Genomic DNA, 25,176 nt, shown 5'->3' on the forward strand with positions numbered 1-25,176 from the left:
TGTACACTATGCTCATAATCTAAAGCCATCCTATAGGTGCCTCCTCTGAGGGAGGCTTGGAAGGTGGCAACAATGTAGACACCTTCTCAGTGGCGGCCCCCTAATTATGGAATGAACTCCCCAACAAGGCCCGCCTAGTGCCAACATTGTTATCTTTTTGCTGCCAGGTTAAGACCTTCCTCTGTTCTCCAGCATTTGGCAACATATGATGAGGTTTTTAATCAGGTCATGGGATTTCTTTTTGTCAATTGTTAAAATTGTTTGTATTTGTTTGTATGTGTTTCTGCTGCCTGTTTATATGTTTGTACTGAAACTTTTTTATATTGGGTACAATTACTATATTTTTAAGGTTTTTAATAATTGAGCTGGGTTCGCACATTACTTTAGCCATAATGATTTATAAGCTACTTATAGTAGCTTATTTTCCAAATAACCATCTCTCAGGTATGCTTTAAGGTAGATTCCTGCATTGAGCAGGGGGTTGGACTCGATGACCTTATAGGCCCCTTCCAACTCTACTATTCTATGATTCTGTGATTCTACTGTTATCCCCACACGGTTGGACAAATAAATTACTGAGCATAGCTTATTTTCCCCACCCTCATCCCTCTACAGTCCTTCCACTTAGCCGGGATGGTATCCCAGCTTTTTTTGTGTTGGAAACCAAATCCCAGCATCCCCTGCACGGCAACTACATCACCTGCATCTCTCTGATTAGCCTGTCTCACACTGGGGACATATTCGTCTGTCTCCTGTCTTTGCCAGATTCCCGCCATTATTGGCGCATTGCTGAATATTAGCCACTTTTCCACTCCCCTCAAAAGGTAGGGGCAGTTCTAAAACCATGAAAATTTTCAGGAGTGGGACAAAAACTTCATACACAGCATCCCTTCATGGAGATGCACCCGGTGCAAGTCAGTAATCCTGCACAGCTGCCGCTGCCTGACCACCAAGGAGTTTGATACTTTGTGAGTTTTCAAAGTGCACCTCCAAGCGAAGGATTAGGACAGGGTCAGGCAGCGAGATTTGCCTAGCAATCTGTTGCTAGGAAAATCATGGAAACAGAGCAGAGCAGTGGCAGTTATTTTGACCGCTCTTGCCAAGTGACTCTGTAACTGATTTTCAAGCCATTGTGGAGTGCCAGGCGATACGATAAGTCATTATGGTTTAAATAAACCTCACTGCAGAACTTCGCTTATCAGAGTGGCTCATTTTGGCTAAATAAGACACCATGGTTGAGGAAAACCACTTGCAGATGACACAATAGACCACCATGGTTTATTCAAAAAAAAATAAACCATTGTGGCTTATTGTGACATGCGAACCCAGTTTCTGCAAACCACCCAGAGAGCTTTGGCTATTGGGCAGTATAGAATGTAATAAATGAAATGAAATTTATTTTCTGCCTATTCCCTCTGTAAAGCTAAACATACCAACTTGCTAATTTAAGATAGATCTTGTTGTGACTGCTGGCAAGAGAACTAGTACATTTCTCAGGAGCCCTTCTTAAGACAGAATAATGGAGGAAATAGCTTTCCACACTCACTATTGCTCCATCCTCACCACCACTTCACTCACAAACTGACAATACAAACAGTTGACCCACCTATAGGAATGGCAGTGAGGTATCTGTTTGTTATCATCTTTCAAAAATTGCTCCAGATAATGATTATTCAAAGAAATGTAAAGAAAGAATGCAAATCTACTGAGTACTGATCCTGTGGGAGCTGTCTTTAATTCAAAAGCTTTGTGAGTTGCACCCATAGTAAGAAAAAGTTCAATTTTTTTAACTACATTCATAATAGCATACTTGCATGCAAAGTCCATGACATCAACAGTGTTAAGTGTTAAGGAGTTACCAAGAATTGAGTCCATACTGTTGTGCTTGCTTGGAAAAGCAGTCATTGCCAATGCCCCAAGCAGTTTCATTTAAGTCAAAGGATGACACTAATTGTTACATAGGAAGTTGCCTTACAGTGAGTCAGACCATGGGTCCATCTGGCCCAGAATTGTCAATACTGACTGGCAGCAGCTTTGCAGACTTTCAGGTGGGCGTTTTTCTAGACTCCGGGGATTAAACCTGGGACTTTCTGCACCAAAGCAGGTGATCTACCACTGAGCCACAGCCCCTCCACTTTGTTGCAAATGAAAGGCAGAATGGTCCTGTAAGATGAACATTCTTTGAACTTCCCTTAGCCTGAATGAGGGCATCTTCATATGGTCTGTTTTTGAACTTGGGTACGAAACCACAATGCAAAACACACACACACACATACACACACACATGAATCTTCTTTATACTCAGTCATATCGTTGGTCCATCTAGCCCAGTGAACTCAGGTAGTGGTCTTTTCATATACATTTTTCATATCTGATGTAGCGCATGCACTTTGTGTGGGGGTATTGTAGTATAACAAAAACAAATTAATATGAAGCAGATTTAGGAGATATTACATGAGATAAGCAGCTGTCTCCAACTTGTTCTTCCTCCAGCCCCCAGTATCTCTGGTAATGTTTGGTAACAGAAACACGTAATGTGCCATCATCACATTCAGCATTTGCCTGCCCTCACTCACGTACACTAGTTGCTGCTTGCAAGGAGTGGGAAAGTGCTGACTGCAATGATGTCATAGAGGGAGGAGCCATGACAGAGCCCCTGTTTTGCATGCAGAAGGTATGCATGCATGTCCAGGTATGGCTGGGAAAGACTCCTGTCTGAAACTCTGGGGAGCCACTGCCAATATGGTCTGACTCAGTAGAAGGCAGCTTCCTTTGCCCATAGGATAGTATTTCTTTTATCAAACATACCTTCAAGACAGGGAGGCGGGAGGGTCAGCAGCCATATGGCTCGCCGTAATCTAGGCCCTTTCAGAGAGACAAATACACCATATTGGTCCTTGATATTTAAACAAAGCCTCCCCTCCCCTCCCCCCCTCACTACACACATATGCAAATTCACAATGTCAAACCAACGCTTAACAAAAATATGTATTATGTAGAATGAATCCACAGGGAACATATGTGCTATAGCAGCTGGTATTACAGTATAATTTCCATTGGGTGGGAAACAAGCATATCAGGAGAAAAACTTTTCTCTTGGCTTTGGTGTGCTGTGTATATTTTGAAAGCCTATGGGTGCTGGAAAGAGTTTTAGGAGAGTGGCCATTTATGCCAGATGCAGTAACTCCTTAAATAAATGAGATATACACCCAGAGGTCTGACTCTTTCTGGTAATAAATATCTTAACTCTATAGTACAGATGGGTGTTAGTTCATCAGGGGTTCTGGGTTACAGTGCAAATTTGGTTAGTTAGCATTCTGATCTCTGCAGTATCACTGAACCAACTGGACTTATGTGGGATGATTCTCCTGAACTTCTTAAAGATATCAGCATAATCTTGCAGGGCACACCCTGGAATGAGAATATGTGAGAGTTCAAACTGTACAGTATTCCAGGGATGGGCAGAATCTAGACCTCCAGATGTTTTGCAATTCAACTCCCAGCCATGCTGGTTGGGGCTTCTGGGAGCTGAAGTCTAAAATATCTGGAGATCTACATTCTGCCCAGCCTTGCAATATTTCATTTATTTATTTATTTGTTACATTTATATACCGCCCCATAGCCAAAGCCCCATATAAACCTCTGGCTTTCCCAACCTGGCACCCTCCGGATATTTGGGACTTTAATGTTCAGCAGGCCCCAGCAGGCTTGACTGATGGCCAGGAATGCTAGGACAAAACAAGAATTAGTGTCCACTGAGGAGCCAGCTTTTATTGAACTCAGGTTCCCATAAAATCAAGAGTTTGCTCACTCCTTGGGAGTCTTCTATAAAAGTACTTGATTACATTATGTGATAGCCTTCATTTCAGATGTCAGTGGTCTAGTTAGCAAATCAGAACGTTATTTAGAGAAGAGGGATTTTTACTATTGGTGGTGGTAGTGTAGACAGACTAATAGATATATTGGCAACAAGTGTTAGTGTCAAGTAATAACATTTGCAGGGCGGGGAAGGAAAGTTACCTCCTGACATTAAGATTTTTTTAATTAACAAACTTTGAAGGACCAATAGATAAGGAAAAGGAAATACTCCTTTATCAAATGTTTTTTGCTGCTTGAGTAGAATAGGTAAAGCATTGGTAAACTAATCACATCCCAAGAATTAGAGAGTGGTCTATTAAGCTATGGGTTTTGCAGTTCTAAATAAATTAACTTGGATTAATAGAGCAAATTAGGGAAGGAGGTTCTATGCCAAGTTTGAGCAACAATGGAAGCGACTTAAAACAATTCTGGAACAGTCACCAAATTTTGTTGGTATCAGGTAACAGTAACACAAATTTGTTGGTATCAGGAAAAGGAAGTGTTGGAATAAGCTGGCTGTGTAGACCTCTTTTTCCTTTGGAAATTTTAATTTTTAAAATCAATTTTAAAATGTGCAACAAAATTACTTAGCAGCTGGACCTTCCTTCCTAATGACTCTAAACTTACATCTCAAAAGGACCAGTCAGTTGAAACCAGTTAGCCTATTATTAAAAGGAGCTTGAGTTTTTGGATGCGAATTGGTAAACAAAAAGTTAAGATAAGCCCATTCAGGCATCCTGGTGTGGTGCCAATTTGTCAGATGCTCTAGAGGGCACTGTTGAGCTACACCAAGTATAAGGGTTTGTCATAGGAGAAAAGGAACAATAATGTGGTGGGGCCATGGGTACCTTATGCCTGAGGGCCTACAGGAACAAGCAACTGGCTATTTCTCTGAATCCATCCCATATGGCTTGTACAAACTATTTGGCTCATGGCTGCTTGTTCTCTTAACAATAGCTTCATATAATAGCTCTATTTTGTGCAGAACAAGAGATTAGAATAATATGCATGTTTTCCAAAGCATAAATTGCCTAACATTCAGCCCAGTATCTAAAGCATTACAAGTACATTCTAGTAATCACCTTGTGAATAGGGAGTATTTGACAGTGATGATAAACAACTGGGATCTGCAACAAATATTGTTCCATATCTTTATCCCCTAACAGGAGTACTCCTTGTTCAGGATTTGAGTCAGCCATGACCACTTCCAGATTACTATAAGGTGTAAAGGCCAATTTACACCTCCTCAATTTCCTTTTCCAACAGATATTCAACCTACTGTGACTCCTGGAAGTTACTGAGTATTCTCAGTCCTCACTGGACAGTTTTGGAGTTGTTGCTTTTTGTCCCTTTTGTTTTTTAGTAGTAAAGTTGGAAGGAGCCTATAAGGCCATCGAGTCCAACCCCCTGCACAATGCAGGAATCCACCGTAAAGCATACCTGACAGATAGCTGTCCAGCTGCCTCTTGAGTGCTTCCAGTGTGGGAAAGCCCACTACTTCCCTAGGTCATTGGTTTCATTGTCGTCCTATATTACATCTGTATACCTCAGAGTTTACTTAGACATGCTGATATTTCCCTTTTGTTTTGTCTCCAACCCTACTAGAAGGAATGATACTGGAGTTCACTGAAGATTATTATTATTATTATTATTATTATTTATTTATTTATTTATTTATTTATTACCCGCCTCTCCCTTTGGATCAAGGCGGGGAACAACATTAGAACAGGAATTGATACATCTTAAAAATTTCTTGATTTAACATTGATCTGGATAGGCCTGCCGGAAAAGGCTAGTCTTTAAAGCTGCCTTAAAATCACACAGAGAGTAAATTTTACGAATCTCCTCTGGCAGGCCATTCCACAATCTGGGGGCGACAGAAGAAAACGTCCTCTGGAAAACTGATGTCAGCCTAGGTTTAGCTGACTGAAGTAAGTTCACCCCAGAGGACCTGAGTGTGTGGGGCGGACTGTATGGGAGAAGGCAATCTGGCAGGTAACCTGGACCCAAACCATTTAGAGCTTTAAAGGTAATGACCAACACTTTGTACTTCGCCCAGAAACTAATTGGCAGCCAGTGGAGTGATTTTAATGTTGGGGTAATATGCTCACCAACCAGATGCTTCCAGACTGACAGCTTCTAGTGCTATCAAACAGACAATGTGCAGCTATTTTCTGTGGTAAGAAAAAACACAGGAAGACAACAAAATGGAAGACAACATTGTCTGGGTCCCCTGTAAAATGACATGAATGATGCAAGGCATCATTTAATAAAAGCCTCATCTGGAAGCACCCTAAGAGTTCAAAACAGAAAAAGATGTACCAATTGGAAGTTGGCTGAGATAGTTTGTGACACGGGAGAAATGTCAATAGCAACCTGTAGTTATTATAATGTTTGATATATAAATAAAACCCAACTGCCTTCACAAAAGTAATACATGCACAATAACACAACATGGTACCAGGTGTGAACATGGCCTTAGCTAGACCTGACGTTTATCCCGGGATCGTCCCGGGTCATCCCTGCCTGCTCCTGTGTGTCATTTACATGAACAGGGATGACCCCAGGACAATCCCGGGATAAACCTTAGGTCTAGCTAAGGGTCATGTGGACTTTGTAAATGCCTGTGATTAGTGAAGAGGTGAACCTATAAGCCACAGTTATACCTCTGCTGAATATCATATCATTGAACTAAGTGTAAGGGGAGGAGCAAATTAAAGAGCAAGGATAGAAGAACTGTTGCTAAGAAAAAATACTGCAGTGTTTTCAAGTGCAAACAATAATAGTGAAAATGTTAACACAGAATTTCTTCAACTTTAAAGCCCCACCCAGGATCTGCCTTCTTCCACCTCGTTTTGGGGTATCCTCCTCTCCAACACACTTCATAGCTCCCCCCATTCAGCAGGATCTCCTCACTCCCTGTGTAGTATTTTCAGGGAGCTGGAGGGGCTGCCATGGGAAGTAGGTGGGCGGGGAGGTCCGCCTTAGTGCAGTTGGTCCTGCTTAAATCTGGATCCAACCCTTTGCATATATGCCCTTGGCAGCAAGCTCCCATAATAATTATCCCTACATTGAAATACAGATTTTAGAGCAATTCATCTATACTTAGAAACTCCTTCCTATATAAAAACCATATAATATTCAATCCCTCTTGTGCATCTTGAAAGATATAGGAAGCCTTCAGTTGATTGAGACATCCAGATGGCCAGGTGATAAAGGCCTCAAATGGCACTGCATAAAGTGGGTGCTTCAGGCTCTAATGAAGAGTTATGCTTGTTCAGTATCCCTGATTTGCATGTATTGCATGTAGGTACTGATAATTATGCCTGAAGGTCTGAACACATGCTGGCAGTGTTGGAGAAGTTGGTTGGGAATACCAGCTTGCAAGACAACAAAACGAACTTTTAAATGTATAAATAGCTTGGAAGCAGCTCTTCTCTGATATGGTGCCAACTGTTTTCTCATCTCAGAAAGATTGTTGATCCACATTATTACACCAGTTCTGTTGATCTCTAAGAGCTCCATCACACCAGCGATTTATCGCACACTCACCATGCCTGGTATGAGGTTTTGCAGCCCAGTACTCACATGACGTTGCGTATGTCCTGCACTCATTTCGCCTCTTCCCCTCCATGTTTCATTTCTTTTTGGAGCAGGAAAAGTCTAGGTTTTTTCCCTCCATGCGAAATAAATGCACTCCTCCCTCCCATGTATTGCTGTCAATGCGAGGCAGCTTCATGCCCAGTACCGAGTTGCAGTGCACAGTCACTTCTCTTCCCCTGTAGTTCACTGAGTCGGTCCATCGTACTTTGGGTCATCTAAACCAGTTTATAAAGATCCTAGGGAAAGCACGGTGTGTTCTTTATCTCCCCCTGCCCCTTCTCCTAAGTTTTACAGTGCAATAATACTTTGTTGAAATGAGGATAGGTAGACCAGTCCGTGGACATGCAAGGGGTTGACTTTCCATAACCCGTTAATAGACATCATTACACCATTTCAGCCTACCAGAATTGCATTCAATTGCAAAGGTAAACATGCATTGGATTTTAGTATGACTTGGATGTAAATGCAGTTGAAATCAGTGGGATTTACTCTGATGTAAGGGAACAACAGATTTCTTACTTTATGAACTGGTGATGCACAGATTCACATTATCAAAGTTAAAGAAAATAGATAGTTCACAAATGCAAACAGGTGGGCTTTGGCGTTGGTGGACTATGGGGAAAGGGTTTAAGGGGGGATTTAAAAAACCCTGAAAACTCAAGGGATGAGCCGCTCTGATTCAAACTTGGGGTGGCTAAAGCCCTCCTTAAGAAATATCACTGTGCCAAGTTTGATGTCTTTATTTTAAAAAATTATGCAGATGTAAGCATTTTGGTTACCTTGGAGCAAAGGAGGAGACCTGACCACCCTTTGAAATGAGCAAAACAAACCTTTGCTCCTCCTCCCCTGTAAACCTTTCCCAAGCCAAGCGGCAGCAACAGTATCAGCCCATGTGCTCCCCCACTGCTTCCTACAAACGGCCTCCCTTCCTTGGAGTTTGTTTAATATGGTCTTAGGGGAAAGTGTAGTGTTTTGTTTTACCATAGTTGCGCAGTTTGGGGCTGCTGTACTATTGTATCTGCGCAGAAATAAAGAAATGTGTTTTTTTTAAAAAAAAATAAAATAAACTGCAGGGCAAATTCTGATATCCATGCTGCCAGTGTTGAACATCCTTTTCTGTTTATCTGCTGTTCAGCATGGAATCTAGTTCTGGAATCTCAAACACTGAGGGGAAACTTATCGGGGGGGGGGGGGGGAAGCAGCCGCTCCCTGGCACTTGGATATAGCCAGCACTTTCAGTAATCAAAATTAACCATGTGCTTGTTCTGTTGCCAGCCTTCCCACACACCCCCACCAAGGGTATGAAAGCCAGAATGTTTACAACTTGAATCAATAATTGAATTCAAACTTATTTATGCATATTTATCTATTTACCTAATTTATGCCATTATTGTTTAATTACATTGTGTCCAGGAACAGGCATTAGAGTTACTTATTTTCCCCACACAGCATGGTTTAGATCAGTTTAATTGTAATGGAAGAACAGATTTGGGGACTGGATGACTTCTGCATGCTGTCCAGTACTTAGCACATGCTATTTTGAAAGCCTTTGTTTCATTGACTTTTTCAAAATTACAAACAAGAGAATAAAGACATATAACCCCCTCCAAATGATCCATCAGAGGAGCGAAGGGAAAAGAGTTCTCCTCTATCTGGGAGGTGGTTCCCATCGAGGCCAAAGAGAGAGGCGAGTGAATGGACAGTGACAAGAAAGAGGAGGAGGAAGATGGCCCATTCAGGGAGGTGGGCAACTGGGAGCATCTTGCCCAAGAGCCCCTCAAAACCTGGAACCAGCATCGCAAATAACTATTATGCAGTAAAGTTGTAGGGACAAGAAGATATGGATTCTTGATGTCCATGCATTCTATATCCCTGGTTGCAAAAACTAATCTGCATGATCATGTTTGGGTGTCAATATGTGTTATGCACATTTGTGTATCTGTTCTCAGTCACTAGCTGAAATTGAGCCCTAGACCTTCAAAACATAAGGTCAGCCCTGAGCAAGTCATCCTCCATTCTTATATCTCTATATGGGTCGTCTATGTAGGTTTGCCATACTAAAAGCAGAGTATAAATTTAGAAGCAAATAAAATAATGATGATTTACTTATGAGGAGCAACAATAAGCTGAAAAATGAAACAACTCTAAACCTTTAAAGTAACTAATACAAGAACATAAGAGCCCTGCTGGACCAGACCAAGGGTCCATCTACTCCAGCATTCTGTTCACACAGTGGCCAACTAGCAATTGTCCAGGAACCCACAGGCAGAGCATGAGTTCAACAGCACCCTCCTGCCCATGTTCCCCAGCAACTGGTGTATACAAGCGTATTGCCTCTGATACTGGAGGTAGCATATAGCCATCAGGACTAGTAGCCGTTGATAGCCTTCTCCTCCAGGAATTTGTCTAACCCCCTTTTAAAGCCATCACTACATCTCATGGTAGCGAATTCCATAGTTTAACTATGTACTGTGTGAAGAAGTTATAAAATATATGTTTTATAACATATATTTTATGTTTAATTAGAATGTAAGCCTATGCGGCAGGGTCTTGCTATTTACTGTTTTACTCTGTACAGCACCATGTACATTGATGGTGCTATATAAATAAATAAATAAATAATAATAATAATAATAATAATAATAATAATAATATTTATTTATTTATTTATTTAATTACATTTATATACCGCCCCACAGCCGAAGCTCTCTGGACGGTTTACAACATTTAAAAATAGTAAACATTAAAAGTATACAATTTAAAAACACACACACACACACACACATAAAAACAGTATAAAAACAACAGTATCCATTTAAAAACAACAATTGTGGGGTCCATTAAAAACAAACTTAACGTTGTTAAATGCTGTTAAAAAGCTGTTAAAAAGCTGTTAAAAAGCTGTTAAAAATGCCTGGGAGAGGAGAAAAGTCTTGACCTGGCGCCGAAAAGATAACAATGTTGGCGCCAGGCGAGCCTCATCGGGGAGATCATTCCACAGTCGGGGGGCCACCACTGAAAAGGCCCTCTCCCTTGTTGCCATCCTCCGAGCTTCCCTTGGAGTAGGCACTCGGAGGAGGACCTTAGATGTTGAGCGCAGTGTACGGGTAGGTTCATGTCGGGAGAGGCGTTCCATCAGGTATTGTGGTCCCAAGCCATGTAGGGCTTTATAGGTTAAGACCAGCACCTTGAATTGGGCTCGGAAACATATAGGCAGCCAATGCAAGCGGGCCAGAATCGGTGTTACATGCTCAAACCTCCCTGTTCCAGCTATCAATCTGGCCGCCGCATTTTGCACAAGCTGCAGCTTCCGGACCGTCTTCAAAGGCAGCCCCATGTAGAGGGCATTGCAGTAATCTAATTTGGAAGTTACCAGAGTATGGACAACTGAAGCTAGGTTATCCCTGTCCAGATAGGGGCGTAGCTGGGCCACCAACCGAAGTTGGTAGAAAGCACTCCGTGCCACTGAGGCCACCTGAGCCTCAAGTGACAAAGATGGTTCTAGGAGAACCCCCAAGCTACGAACCTGCTCCTTCAGGGGGAGTGCAACCCCATCCAGAACCGGTTGAACACCCCCCATCCGATCAGAGGAACCACCCACCAGCAGCATCTCAGTCTTGTCTGGATTGAGCTTCAGTTTATTAGCCCTCATCCAGTCCATTGTCGCAGCCAAGCACCGGTTCAGCACATCCACAGCCACACCTGATGAGGATGAAAAGGAGCAGTAGAGCTGTGTGTCGTCAGCGTACTGATGACAGCGCACTCCAAAACTCCGGATGACCGCACCCAACGGTTTCATGTACATGTTAAACAGCATGGGGGACAAGACCGATCCCTGCGGAACTCCATACTGAAGAGTCCACGGGGCCGAGCAATGTCCCCCAAGCACCACCTTCTGGAGCCGTCCTGCTAAGTAGGAGCGGAACCACTGCAATGCAGTGCCCCCCACTCCCAACTCAGCCAGACGTTCCAGAAGGATACCATGGTCGATGGTATCGAAAGCCGCTGAGAGATCAAGGAGAATCAACAAAGTCACACTCCCCCTGTCCTTCTCCCGACATAGGTCATCATACAGGGCGACCAAGGCTGTTTCCGTGCCAAAGCCGGGCCTGAAACCCGACTGAAATGGATCCAGATAATCAGTCTCATCCAAGAGTGTCTGGAGCTGGCCCGCCACCACCCGCTCAAGGACCTTGCCCAGGAATGGAACATTTGCTACCGGCCTGTAGTTACTAAGATTTTCCGGGTCCAAGGAAGTTTTCTTCAGGAGTGGTCTCACTACCGCCTCTTTCAGACGGTCTGGGACCACTCCCTCTCGTAGAGAGGCATTAATCACCTCCTTGGCCCAGCCAGCTGTTCCATCCCTACTAGCTTTTATTAGCCAAGAGGGGCAAGGATCCAGTACAGAGGTGGTTGCACGGACCTGTCCAAGCACCTTGTCCACATCCTCGAGCTGTGCCAACTGAAACTCATCCAAGATTACAGGACAAGACTGTACTCTGGACACCTCACTAGATTCACCTGCTATAACACTGGAGTCTAAGTCCTGGCGGATGCAAAAGATTTTATTCTGGAAGTGCCTAGCAAATTCATTACAGCGGGCCTCAGATGATTCTACCGTGTCCTTGGGACCAGCATGTAATAGCCCCCGGACAACTCTAAAAAGCTCCGCTGGGCGGCAAATTGAAGATTTAATAGTGGCAGCAAAGTATTGTTTTTTTGCTGCCCTCAGTGCCCCTGAATATGCCTTACTATAGGCACTTACCAATATTTGATTGCATCCACTAGGAGTTCGTCTCCACCTGCCCTCAAGCCTTCTCCTATTTTGTTTCATCGCTCTCAGCTCTGGGGTATACCACGGAGCCGTACGAGCTCTACTCAGGAGAGGGCGCTCGGGAGCAATCCTGTCAACTGCCCGGGTCATTTCTGCATTCCACAGATCAACCAGGGTTTCGACAGGAGAGCCAGCCCTATCAGCCGGAAAACTCCCCAGAGCCCTTTGGAAACCATCCGGATCCATTAGTCTCCGGGGGCGGACCGGAGGAAATGTAATTAATACATATTATTAATGTAAATTAATAATAATTTACACACAGATGAACCATAAAGCTCACTAGATGATCTTGAGTCAATCTCTCTCTCCCCCCCCCTCCCCCTACCAGCACAATCCCATACCTATCTACCCAGAAGGTAAATGTTATGGGTTTCTTGTGAGGATACAAAATGTGAAAGGGAATAATGTGTATTGTCTTGAGCTCCTTGTAGGAAAGGTGTTGGGCTATAAATGTAATAACAAAATACATTAAGAACTGGAGGAATTGGGAAATCTCTCTAGAAAGATACTGAGGAAGTTCTGATTTAAGAACTAATACTTAACACACAGTGACTCCTTAAAGACACAACTGTATGGTATGCATGTTTAGAAGAAGTCTTGCAACTCCCAGCAGTCCACGGCCTGCCATGCATAGGGTTGAGCCCCAAAATACCTTTCTTGTTGTGATTAGAATATGAGCCAAAATGAAATTTATCAGAAACATTCCAGCAATATTATTTACGAGTGAATGCCATAGCCTTTCCTCACCCTTTACTTCTATAGAGCCTAAACAGTAAACACTATAATAAAATGGTGTGAAAAACTGTGTGGAATGTTATCAAAACAACTAGATAGATACTTGGAAATGTTACTTATTAAAGTTCTTTTCTTTTCCTAAACTGAGTGGTCTTACAGGGCTTTCAATTTTAACCTTGAGCACCCTCTGCTGGAGAGCTGTTCATTCAGGACCAACCAGCACCCATAAATCCATGATCATTATTTTAGGAACTATACAATCACAATTTTCTACTACATCTCAAGTGAACTGTGTGCCCAGAAACATTATTCCACCTGAGACTTTTGTTGTATCTGTTTAGCTCAGTGTACTCCCAACTCTTACTGATCCACAAACAATAGTCAAGGTCAAACAAGTAAAGCATGAAGTGGGAATATCATACTTCACTCTTTCTGCCCCTTCTGGAAAAAGCACTCATGCAGACGTGCATGTTTATTGCTTGAAGAATGTAATATCATGTGTAAATGATCAGACAGTTTTCATGTCAGCTTATGTTGCTGAATGTAACACTTTTATAATGGAAATGGCTATATACCCATTCAATTAAACTTTGTCAAGTAATCAGATATCCAGTGATGTGTGAGTCACTCCTAAGTTTGTGGAAAGCAAAATGTGATTAAGGCTTAAGAAATAAAAGTTAAATTGTAGAGTGATTCTTTTCTTTCCCTCATGCCTTATATTTCTGAACGTAACAAACATTGGTACCCCCTTCGTAAGGGAAGAAACTCTTAGAGCCAATTCACCCTTGCTTACATTTGAATGCAGGTGCAAAAGGAACCCAAGTTTAAATATAAAAATACATGCAAATAAAAGTTTAAATAGCAAAATCACAGAGCACCTGCATTTAAATGTGAGCTTCCCTGCAGAATTCAAAGAAGTAGCAACTGAGGAAGCATCAGGCCTCACTTCCATGTTTATGGTAGGTAAATCCAGCCACTTAATTATGCATGGGCCATATATATTTTACCATTGCGCATATATAACCATTTAAACTTGGGGTACTCGCCCAGAGAGCTTCAGCTATTGGGCGGGATAGAAATGCAATAAATAAAAATAAAATAAAAAATAATACCTTTTACCTTTGAGAAGTAAGTATGAATTGTCCCTTAAATGCTAGGGAGCATGGACCAACTCAGACAGGGATCACTCAGATGGGGTTTTCAGAAATACATATATAAGCAATTTAGGAGCTGATGCCTCTCTTTGGTAAGAGCATGTGTATTTATCTGTTACACATTTAAACAGCTTCTTGGCAAAAAGCCTCCCTCACTGAGAATAAGATAGGTGGGTGTGGCAGACAGAAGTACTGCAATATTTTGTGATGAGCTTTTTGCTGTGCATGAAGTAGCTTGAGTTGCTTGACAATGGGATCAGGTGTTTGGAGGAGGCCTGGGAATGTCAGGGTTGCATTTTAATTCTATTCTCTACTTGGCAGTATAGACCTTTCTTTGCAATCACACTTATTCATTGTTGTACTATACTGCAGGTAAGTGTCCACTGACGTTCTCAGTTAAATTGATAGTGATCTCATGAGCATTCCTGTTGGATTTATTGGGAGCTAAATGTACAGCCTCTAGGAAGTTCTAGATTGGCATCACAGCCGCTTAGGTTCTCAAGCTTCATGGATAGAGACAGACAAGGATTTCACGAAAGTTTGGTACAAAGTTCAAAAGAACTAGGATTTTGTGCAGAAAAGAGCACATGCACTGGAGAGGGACAGAACGGTAATTTCAGTGTGATATTTTACACAGTAAAAGAAGAGGTTAGTCTGCTGGTCTGTGGTCTTAAGTTCACATAGCTTTACACATGTAACTTACATGCATCTTTCTTTTTCTCCGCTAGTAAGAAATAAGGACTTATGGCTTAACTACATGTTACATACAAACATCTGACAAATGCCTTTTTAAAGAGAAAATTCGAGAGAAGGGGAGGGAATGCTTAAACCTTACCCTGCACACTATTTCTGTTTTGTTTTCACCATTATGGTCTTATACTTATTTCTATGTATAACTTGTATATGGGGGATTAGAGCACTATTTCCAGAATAGTCTCTTTCATAACTGAAAAGGTGCATCTATTCACAGGTTTCAATTATAAAAGCACCAAGACTTTTTGTTTTGGTTAATTTTTTTTGCAGAAGGCCTGAGCTAAAAGTTCTGGCGACTCAAGCTTATAATTTTGTCCAGTGTTAGGACAGTGAGAACCCTTCATTTACTCCTTTGCTTTTTTTGTAGTGTTTTTTGTTTTGCTGTGAGCATTCGGGGAAGGGGTCACTCAAGCTGCTGGAAAAAAGTACCCCATCTTTGTGGCCTCCTGTAAGAAAATCAGGAAACACTAACATGCCTTAAGGTAGTCCAGAGTTCACTAGCTGTTTTTTTTAAAAAAATAATAATAATAGTGTGGGAGCATTGTTACCATAAATACTCCCTCTCCATTCATGCACACAGATTTTTCCAGTAGCATAACTTGCAAAATACTACCCCATCACAGAACCCTTCCTCCAGAACCTTCCAGAACTGTTCCTTAAAGTCACACTAGTTAAAAATCAGGGATTTCGCACCAGAGCTTGGTAATGAGAAAATATGAGTGGGAAGATTGGAAATTGTGCATGTGACCAGAGTGCTTCTTCTCCTTTCTAAATAAATAAATACATTTTAAATGAGTTTTAAACTTTTAAAAGAGATTTTTTTTAAAAAAAAAAATGTAAAATTAAGTTTCTCTCAAAGTATAATTTGGTTAATATTAAATAATCAGAATTATTATTTATTAATTTCTTACCCGCCTCTCCTTCTGGATCGAGGCAGGGAACAACATAGAATACAGAAACATTATAAAATACATAAAACTGATTAAAACATTTAAAACTAATACATTATTAAAATAGCGGCCAGACATTTTAAAATTTGACTGGGTATGCCTGCCAGAAGAGATCAGTCTTTATAGCTTTTTTATATTCAAAAAGACTGTTGAGTTGGCGAATCTCTCCCAGCAGGCCTTTCCACAATCTGGGAGTCGCAGGAGAGACGGTAAAGGTTGTCAATCTGGTTTTAGCTAGCTGAAGTAAATTCTTCCCGGAGGACCTGAGTATGCAGGACAGATTGTACGGGAGAAGGTGATCCCACAGGTAACCTGGACCCAAACCATAAGAACATGTTAGCCCTAAAGTTAATTGAACCATTGCCTCTACCAGGTATACCAAGTTAAAGAAGGTTTTTCTATGTAAACGAAGAACGAATTTAATCATTTCTCAAATATCTATGTTTATATTCTAACTACTAAACATAGGCATTTCATTTTCACCTCATGAAAATGAACTGCTTTAGTGTGTGCAGTAACTATCAGACTTTACTTCTACCTATCAGTTGTGGGCATATCATTTTTGTTTGCTACTTTTTTGTGAAGCACCAAGGGTGCAACACCAGAAAAGAGAAGGGAAGACAAACTTGTCCAGAAAGCAGATTTGTATATTCCTATACTTAACCTCACAAACTGTCATGGGTGCTGGTCAGATGAAAGACTATATAGGGGGGGGGGGTATTTCAAACACTCAGTGGAACGTGGAGGGGTGCAATTCTCCCTCCCCCTGCAGCCCTCATGCCCCCCATCTGTTCTGGAGGGTTGGAGGCCCCTCTGGAGCAGATCTTTGGGGGGTATGCAGGGGTGGAAGAGGGAGTTCCATTGTATGAGCAGAAGCTGGCTTGTGTGACATTGGATATAATACATAGAGTGCAAAAAAGAGATGCAAGGACAGGTAAGCATGAAACATCTAAGTAAATAATACTGTATTTAGTTGTAAATTAACATGCTTCTGTGGTCAGATTTGCACCATTGTTTAGGAAATATTTGAAGAAACATAAATGTGAAACTTGAGTTAAATTAATTCAGCCTTTTTTCTTGCTGATTTTAACATTGATTGGAACCACTGATTTACTTGCCTTGACTTAAATGTGCTTTCCCCAACCAGACACCATCCAGATGTGTTGGGCTACAAAATCTCTAAGCCATGCTGTCTGGAGATGATGGGAGTTATAGTCCAACGCATCTGGAGGCCGCTGGGTTACACCAATGACATCATCATTGCATATTAACAACAGACAATGACAAAAAATCCCAATCTTTTCAAAAAACAACAAATCTCATTTTAGACCATACTTCAAAAACTAAATAGTTTTACACTGCTGCTGGAAACCTAAAGGTGCATTGCTGCACTTCTTCTAGGAAGGCAGTTCATTGCAGAAAAGTCCCTATTTGATACAAATGCTTTGCTTGTGAAAACTCTCATCAGGGTATATCCAGCAGATTAAACACGTATGGGTACTTATTTTGATGAGACTCTCTCTGAAATATGCAGGTCCCACGGTGTACAGGGCTTTAAGGTTGACATCAGCATTTGAACTGACTTCGGAAGCTCATTGACAGCCAGGGCATTTGCGGCAAACCTATTTGAATATGCTCTGACCTGCCCACACCTGTTAAGAGGCAGTCAGCATCCTGCGCCATTTGATGCTTCCAAATCATCTTCAAAGGCAGCCCTAGGTAGAGTGCATTATTTTGGTTAAACCTAGGAATTATAAATGCACGGATGAGATAGCAAAACACACACACACACGATGCAAGAAATGAGGGATTTCTCTATTGACTACCATAGCCAAATTGGTCAATAAGATGTGGCTAGACGCAAAGTTGTCTGGGTCACACAGATTGATATGACTCACAAATTGGTCACTGTCAGCAGACTCCAATCATAATTTAATTGGGCCCAGTACAAATCTGTAACATGGGCCCACACGTATACCACAATCCCATCCCATACATACAATCTCATGAGTCATGAAATACAAGTTTGTATTTTAATTCTGATATTGCGTTTCCTGTGTTTCTGCCCACACTGGGGCTTTTCTAACTGCCCCCAAATATGGTTGCTTTCCTCTGACCTGCTTCTCTGATTGGTTCCAGCTAATCTCAGAAGATTTACAGACTGGGCTGGTGTCCCCTAAACCTCTTAACCCAGTAAAGTATACCTCACACACACACACCCTCACCCCTGAAATGCTTGGGTCAGAGACAGAATCCAATGCTTTATCTCCCATTAGTCTCAAAGTGGAGTTCAGGGGAAACTCAATTGTTTTCATTTGGCTTAATTTGGACATTGGATGAGTTTTATATACACAAATAGTTTTGGAATGAACTCTTTATGCATCCACAGCAGCAAAACCTTTGAGATGGAATGAGGCCCAACACTTCAAATCCTGGGGTCAATGGACAGGGCCTAACTGTGAGTGGCCTGTTTGCTGACCACAAACAACCGGGCATTTATATTTTCAGGCCCAAATACACAAAAAATAAGACAGAGGAAAAAGGACAGAATGGTGTCTATAAATGGCATAGTAAAATAAACGTATTAAATGCCTCGCCTTGGTCCAGGGGTGATTTGTTGGTTTTGTATTGGTCTGTTTTTTTAATTTTATTTTTTGCAATATGGAGCAGGAGGAAATGGCTAACTACTTCTGTAGGAGGTGGTTCAGGACAGGATCTTTCTGCTAAGGAAGCCACACCTGCAGCAAGACAGCAAACAAACCTGAGCTGTATTGTTTTTGTGGTCTGACATTTAGGCCTGTGTCATACAAAAAAATGAAAGAGAAGGTGGAGAAGGGGGAGGGTGGTGTGAATATCTGGCCCCATTTAACCTCACAAAGCTGTCAATAAGAAGTAAAATATTTTGTATTGCCATAATGGCTCCTTATCGGTCTTTTCTCAATAATTAACCCTAGGCCTAAACTGTATTCAAATCACTTTGGCAATATTTGTCTGCGACATTTTCTGTATCATATTAAATACCCAGTAAAAGAAAGTTAAAATTCAGATCAGTATTATCAAAATATCATAATTATTCAGGAACACAAACAATAATGAAGTGACAATGGTGGTGGTATAGTATCTGGGGAGGTAGGAGGGCCCACCTGGACAATGTGGGTTGGGGTGTGGAGGCTTCTGGCGGATGGAGGAGGCCCACATGTTGGCTTGGATCTGAGGATGTTCACAGAAGGAAAGTTTCCTGTCCCCTTCTCTCGCCATCCCACATTGTTCAAGAGACACAGAAAAGACATCAAAGGCACAGGAAAATGGGAAACCAAGGCTCAGTGAATCATGACACAAGCAACTATACTGCCTGAATTCTATTAAGTACCAGGAGGTACATTAACACAAACTTGTTACTGTGTTTAGTGAACAATAGTATTGCTTCACCTCACCCAAGCCAAGTGGCAATCCTGTCAGTTGTGTTCACAGATCTTTGGATTTGAAAACACTTTTAAAGATACAAATTCAAGGTCCCTCAGACTTGTCTTACCCCAGCCACATGAAGGGAGGCAAAAGCATAACAATAGAGAGGAAGGAAAGCCATGGAGGAACAAAGTGTGAATGTGAGGAAACTATGCAATTACACACACCTAATAGTTGTTTCAGTTGGGGATGAGGTTGTGGAGCAGTTGACACCAAACCATTATGCCCAAGCTTCAGGCTCATGGCTCATTTCACCCCTCCCTCCTTCTTCTTCCTCCCCTTGTGCACTGCAATTTCCTTCCCCCTTTCCTAGTTTCAGACCAACCACATATTAATCTGAACTGGCAAACTATGACTTGTGCACACACAGCTAACTAGAATTGACTCAGGAAACAAGAAGTGCATGAAACCAAAGTTCTGGCCAAGTTCATTCATGTTACATTTGAATCTCTTTTGTTTATTACAATAGTAGAGAAGAATAGCACTTATCAGTTCTTCAAACAGGCTCACAGACCAAAGTACAAGAGCAATCCTTCATTCATTACCAATACTTTTATTTATTTATTTTATTATTATTATTGGTGTAATTTATATCCCGCTTCTCTGCCAAAGAATGGTGCTCAAGATAGCCAAATTTATGTAAATTACATCCTGCCCTTTGGCCTATACCAGACCCCTAAGGCAACTCACAACATACAATTACCATTAAAATTAGCACATGGTGCATGTTTCTGGGAGGGAGGGGTCTATTCCACAGTAACAAAGCTGTACAACATGCAACAATGGAGCAACAATAAACCAATTATTACAATATTTATTTGTATCCCAACCCTACTCAGAGGAGCTCAGGGTGGCCTACATGGCATCTCTCCACATTTAATTCTCACAACCCTGTGAGGCTAGAGATAGTGATGGGCCTAGTGTCAATCACTTAGCTTTGTGATTGAGCCGGGGTCCTGAACCTGGATCTCCTCAGTGTAAGTGCAGCACTCTAACCACTGCCTCTTAGGTTGTGTCGAACTTTCTGAGTTTCTTTTGATAGCTCCAAATTGATCCATAACAGCCCACGTTGTGCCTTTTAAGTGCTCTCAGGTGCAGAGGCTAAAGTGTGTGTGTCAGAAGAATATGATGACTCATTTTGTTGTGGTAGGTCCCTGCCCGCATGCTTGATGTTTTCTGTTGACCGTAATGACTAATGACACTTTCCATTTTAAATGAAAAAGACTCAAGCAATGATAACATCATTTGATGTGGCTTAGTTAGACACATGATTACTCAGAAAACAGGGATGAGAAGCCAACATTCTTTTGCTCAACCTCAATAAGCCATAATTTATTTTTCTTCTAGAGTCCACAGATAATGTAAACTTCTTTCCAACTGAATTGTTGGCCAATCACAGCTATCATCTTGGTATTAAGTTACTCACCAGGCGTAGATGCTGGAAAGACCAGTTGGCCTGTCCCCCATTTCTTTTTCAATTGTCCACGTAGAAGAAATCTGTCAGGCATTTATGAGGTTACACCCTACCGTACATGCTGACAGAGTCCTGAGGTGAAAGGTGTAGTCAGGTTTGATGTTTTTCTCTTGATTGACTACTAAATCAATGGATTCATCTGACTGCTGCTAATTCAGCAGGTTGATAGTGAAAGACTTGCCTGGAAAATGCTAAGCTCAAGCAGACAATTCATTTGTAGTGACTTTTCTGTGGCTCCATTCTCACCAGGTAAGCAAATGTCTTTCATGATTGTGGGGGAATTACATGGCTTGATTCCAAGGAGTTCATAGCAGAAGCTGGGCTGGAATGTTGCTAACATGTATTTCACCCCACCAGGGGGTCAATAATGTTTTATATATCTCTTAATATACAAGCCAGCTCTCAGTGATTGTTAACACAACATGAGGTGTGTCTGGCTGAAAGATAGCAGTACTGTGCCTACTTCGGAAGAAGGAAGAGAAGTACATGGCTGTTTCCAAAGAAAAGAAATTAAATCCTGCATTCATTGCACTCCCTTAAAGTATTGGTAACAAAGGGAGGAATAGCTAGGACTATATTAATTAATTATGAAGGTTACAGAGGTGCAGCCTGTTTCACAGTTAGTCCTGTATAGTCTCTTAGCATTAAATTGACATCAAGAAATCTTGAAAATTAGCCAAGTGAAGCTCTGGCTCTAAACACAGTTAACCAGTCCCCCACCACCACCTTTCAGCTATCTCAAATGAGCCTGAAGTTAATGTGGTGGCTGTCTATATGCACAGAAAGCCTCAGAGTAGGTGTGCAGTGGTGCTGTGTTGATTATACAGCAGCACTGCGCACCCACCCTGGGGCTTTACTGTGAAGTTGCAAAGAAAAAAAAATCGGGGACTTAACCTGAGTTTTTCCTCCAGAACGAGGCAAGTATGGCACATCCGCTTTCTATACTCACTCCACAGTCGCAGCGGAGGTGTGGCTGGGCAGATGGTGACCCCTGATTGGTTGCCATTCATCCAGACAGAGGGCAGGGGGTGGGCCTGGCCTCTGGAAACCCTGTGCTTTTACCTGCTGCATTGGGATTTGCCACCACCACTCTGAAGCAGCAAAAGTGTGGGAGTTTGCTTATCATGTCGGAACCCACCGCCATATAGGCAGCTCTATGGTTGAGCAACTCTTTTGACATCACTTTCTAGGGTTACGATTTAATACAAACATTCCCTCTTTGTGCCTTGAACTACCTCTCCAGTGCTCTTTTGCCCTTCTTGCTCTGCTTGTGGTACTCTATAACCTGGATTTTCTTGTATTATGCGCAACTAAAAATCAGATAAGAATGGGGATCATGCTTCAGTGCATACTGCAGAGGATTAGATTATCTTTCCACCTTTAAAATTATATTTTTCTGCAATTTTGGGACAACTATTTGATGTGTGTCTTTTAAAACGTGTATATAATAAGTATGTAGTATAATGCTTTACAATCCTAAGGGTGTGACCCACCCACCCCTAACTCGTAGACATGGGGAAAGATTCCATTGAAATGATAAATGGAAATTACTTCCAAGTAATTGCATTTTGGACCACAGTGCAAATAAGGGTCTTCATTGTTATAGGAAAACATATTACAAATGTCTTGATTTTTATTTTGCCTTTTTTTTATTTGCCTCCATGGTTCCTTCCAATTCTATGATTCTATTATCTTACCAGTTTTCAGATGATTGTTGGGTTTGTAAAGCAGAGAGAAGAAACTGACTGTTCAATATTGGATTTTTAAAAAAAGGTTAATTCTTATAGGCTTCAAATTGCTTTACAAACCTTCAAAGACATCTGTAATCAGAGACTGACATTTGAGAGCTGTAAAGATCTTTCATGGAAAGAGATAGCTCCCCAAAAATCAACATATGTACACCTTAGGCCCAGCTTTCTGCTCTAGATTATAGGTGAGGATAAAGCGGGGGAGTTGTTTGGCTTGAATCTGTTTTATTAATATTTAATCATTCAATGAGTACCATATCACAATATGTAGGCTCTTTAATATTTTCAAAATCATAGGCACAATAAAGAAGCAGAAAATAGCTTACAATGTGCAGTGTTGCAGTTGCAAGAAAGCACTGTTGTGTAAAACATATTTAGATCATTATGACAAGTGACAAATTGTGTTTATTTATAGCAATTTATAACAATTCTTTATTAGATTGTATCCGTGGGGTATGTGTCGTCCCCCCACACCCTTTTTTTATGGATGATATTCTGGAGGTGACAGACTTGACTTTGGGGAAGCTGGGGGTGGCGACAGCCGACAGAAAGCTCTGGCGTGGGCTGGTCCATGAAGTCACGAAGAGTCGGAAACGACTGAACGAATAAACAACAACAAATTAGTACCAAAGATGATCCATTATTATTCCTCTTTTAGGAATTCCGAAGAAAATATGAATGTATTGCACAATTAAATGGGTGCTATATGCAAGTATTTAATGAATGGAAAATTTGACCCAGAGCCACAAGCAATTCTGAGCTGTTGCAAATTAGTACTTCGATAATAATTTTACTCTGTAATAGTGCTACAAACTTGTACATAAACACCTAAAGAAAAGTCAAGCTTGTCTCTAAATGGGTTCAGGGAAACTTACATAAAAGATCCAGAAGTGAATATACAGCCAGAACTACGGAAATGTGCCTTGGGGGCAATTCAAGTTTACGTCATTAGATAAGATTAGTCCCTCAAAGGAATGTCTTTAGAGAATGCCAGATTCCAGCATGCCTGAAATGTAAGAAAATGTCTAATTTAGATGAGTGCTGGAACTGCAATAAAGAGAAAGCTACATTAATGCAGATGTTATAGGATTGTCATGTAATAGTATTTGGCAAGAGGTATTTATTGTAATTTCATTTGAATATAGTTTGTTTGCATTTTTGCCTGTAATCATGACAGTCTTTCCAGCAGTTTGAGATTAAGCAGAGGACAGTAATTGCAGAAAGCATCATTTATGCCATTGGAAGACAAGGTATAGTCCAGGATGAATAACTGTATTAAGAAGATGAATATGTTGGCAATGCAAGAAAAGTAGTATTCCTTAGTCAGAGAAAAATGGAGTTTTGTTTTTCATGTAAATCCTTTCTTGTTCTTATAATTTTTTCAGGTTTCTCTCGGCTATGAATATTATTCTTTCTTTCTTTTTTAGTAGGGAATAACATGAAATGATATCTGAAATGATAATAATAATAACAGAATTAATAAGATAATGTTTTTATAGAACTTTGATATTTTGTTTATTCCAAGGGATGCAATTCTATGGGTTTGCTCACAGTTATTTTTTTTGTCCTCAAGGGCAGATTTGGCTAAATCAGAATTTAGGTCCAGGGTCTACGTCACTTTAATTCAATGGGATATGGCATAAATTGGTAGTAATAAAGCTATCCACTGATATGAACTCTTATCCTGCTAAGGTTTAATCTGGCACCAACATTAGGGTTGGAAGGAAGGTTTACCCATGTTCCATATGAGGTCTATTTATGTTTTTGTGGCACAGAAGAAACAGAGGATTTAAGTCTTATTTAGAGTAGACCCATTGAAGTGAATTGGATTTAAGTAAGTCCCTTTTAATGTCCCATTCACAAGGTAGTCAGCAACGAATTTCTTCCACAGTTGCTGTTATAAAAGCAAAATTGGTCAGATCTTCAAAAGGTCAGCTTTTTGTTTGCTAACAGGTGCCATTTCATAAGTTCATTAAATGAATGCCAATACAGTACTGGGCCAATTTGGCAAAGTTGTAATTCATGTTTTTCAGATGATAATCCCTAGCAAGCATGTGAAAGAATAAATATATGTCATTGGAATACAAATATGTCTCAACATGAAAAGGAAGTACTAAGCAGTGGCCGTGAAAGTGAAAGCGCCCCAACAACCTTGGTGGAAGAGAGTTGAACTCTGTTGAAATAGAGTGGTTGTCAGCATACCATGTGCAGTTCCTTGGGTAGCTAAAATTATTTAATGTTTTAACAGTTTTCAATAAATATGGGGTTTCTAAATAGTTAAGAGCAGAGACACCACACTGACAACAAAGGTCTGCATAGTTAAAGCAATGGTATTCCCCGTAGTAACCTATGGCTACGAGAGCTGGACCATAAGGAAGGCTGCGCAAAGGAAGATAGATGCTTTTGAACTGTGGTGTTGGAGGAAAATTCTGAGTGTGCCTTGGACTGCAAGAAGATCAAACCAGTCCATACTCCAGGAAATAAAGCCAGACTGCTCACTTGAGGGAATGATATTAAAGGCAAAACTGAAGTACTTTGGCCACATAATGAGAAGACAGGACACCCTGGAGAAGATGCTGATGCTAGGGAAAGTGGAAGGCAA

The 25,176-nt window shown here is 41.1% G+C and overlaps 1 protein-coding gene across 5 annotated transcripts in view; it reads left to right on the forward strand.

The window, feature by feature from the left end:
• FGF1 (fibroblast growth factor 1) overlaps positions 1–25,176 on the forward strand; it is a 68,128-nt gene that overhangs the window by 18,982 nt on the left and 23,970 nt on the right. The window contains exon 1 of one of the 5 annotated variants that reach the window (XM_063120681.1): positions 20,910–21,075. The exons of the other annotated variants lie outside the window; for them this stretch is intronic. The gene's annotated coding sequence lies outside the window, so the exon portion shown is untranslated. Of the gene's footprint in view, positions 1–20,909; positions 21,076–25,176 lie in introns of those variants that run through there. 5 annotated transcript variants of the gene reach the window in all.

The sequence above is a fragment of the Elgaria multicarinata genome, chromosome 3 (assembly GCF_023053635.1).
Source record: "Elgaria multicarinata webbii isolate HBS135686 ecotype San Diego chromosome 3, rElgMul1.1.pri, whole genome shotgun sequence".
In the NCBI taxonomy this organism is placed as follows: Eukaryota; Metazoa; Chordata; class Lepidosauria; order Squamata; family Anguidae; genus Elgaria; species Elgaria multicarinata.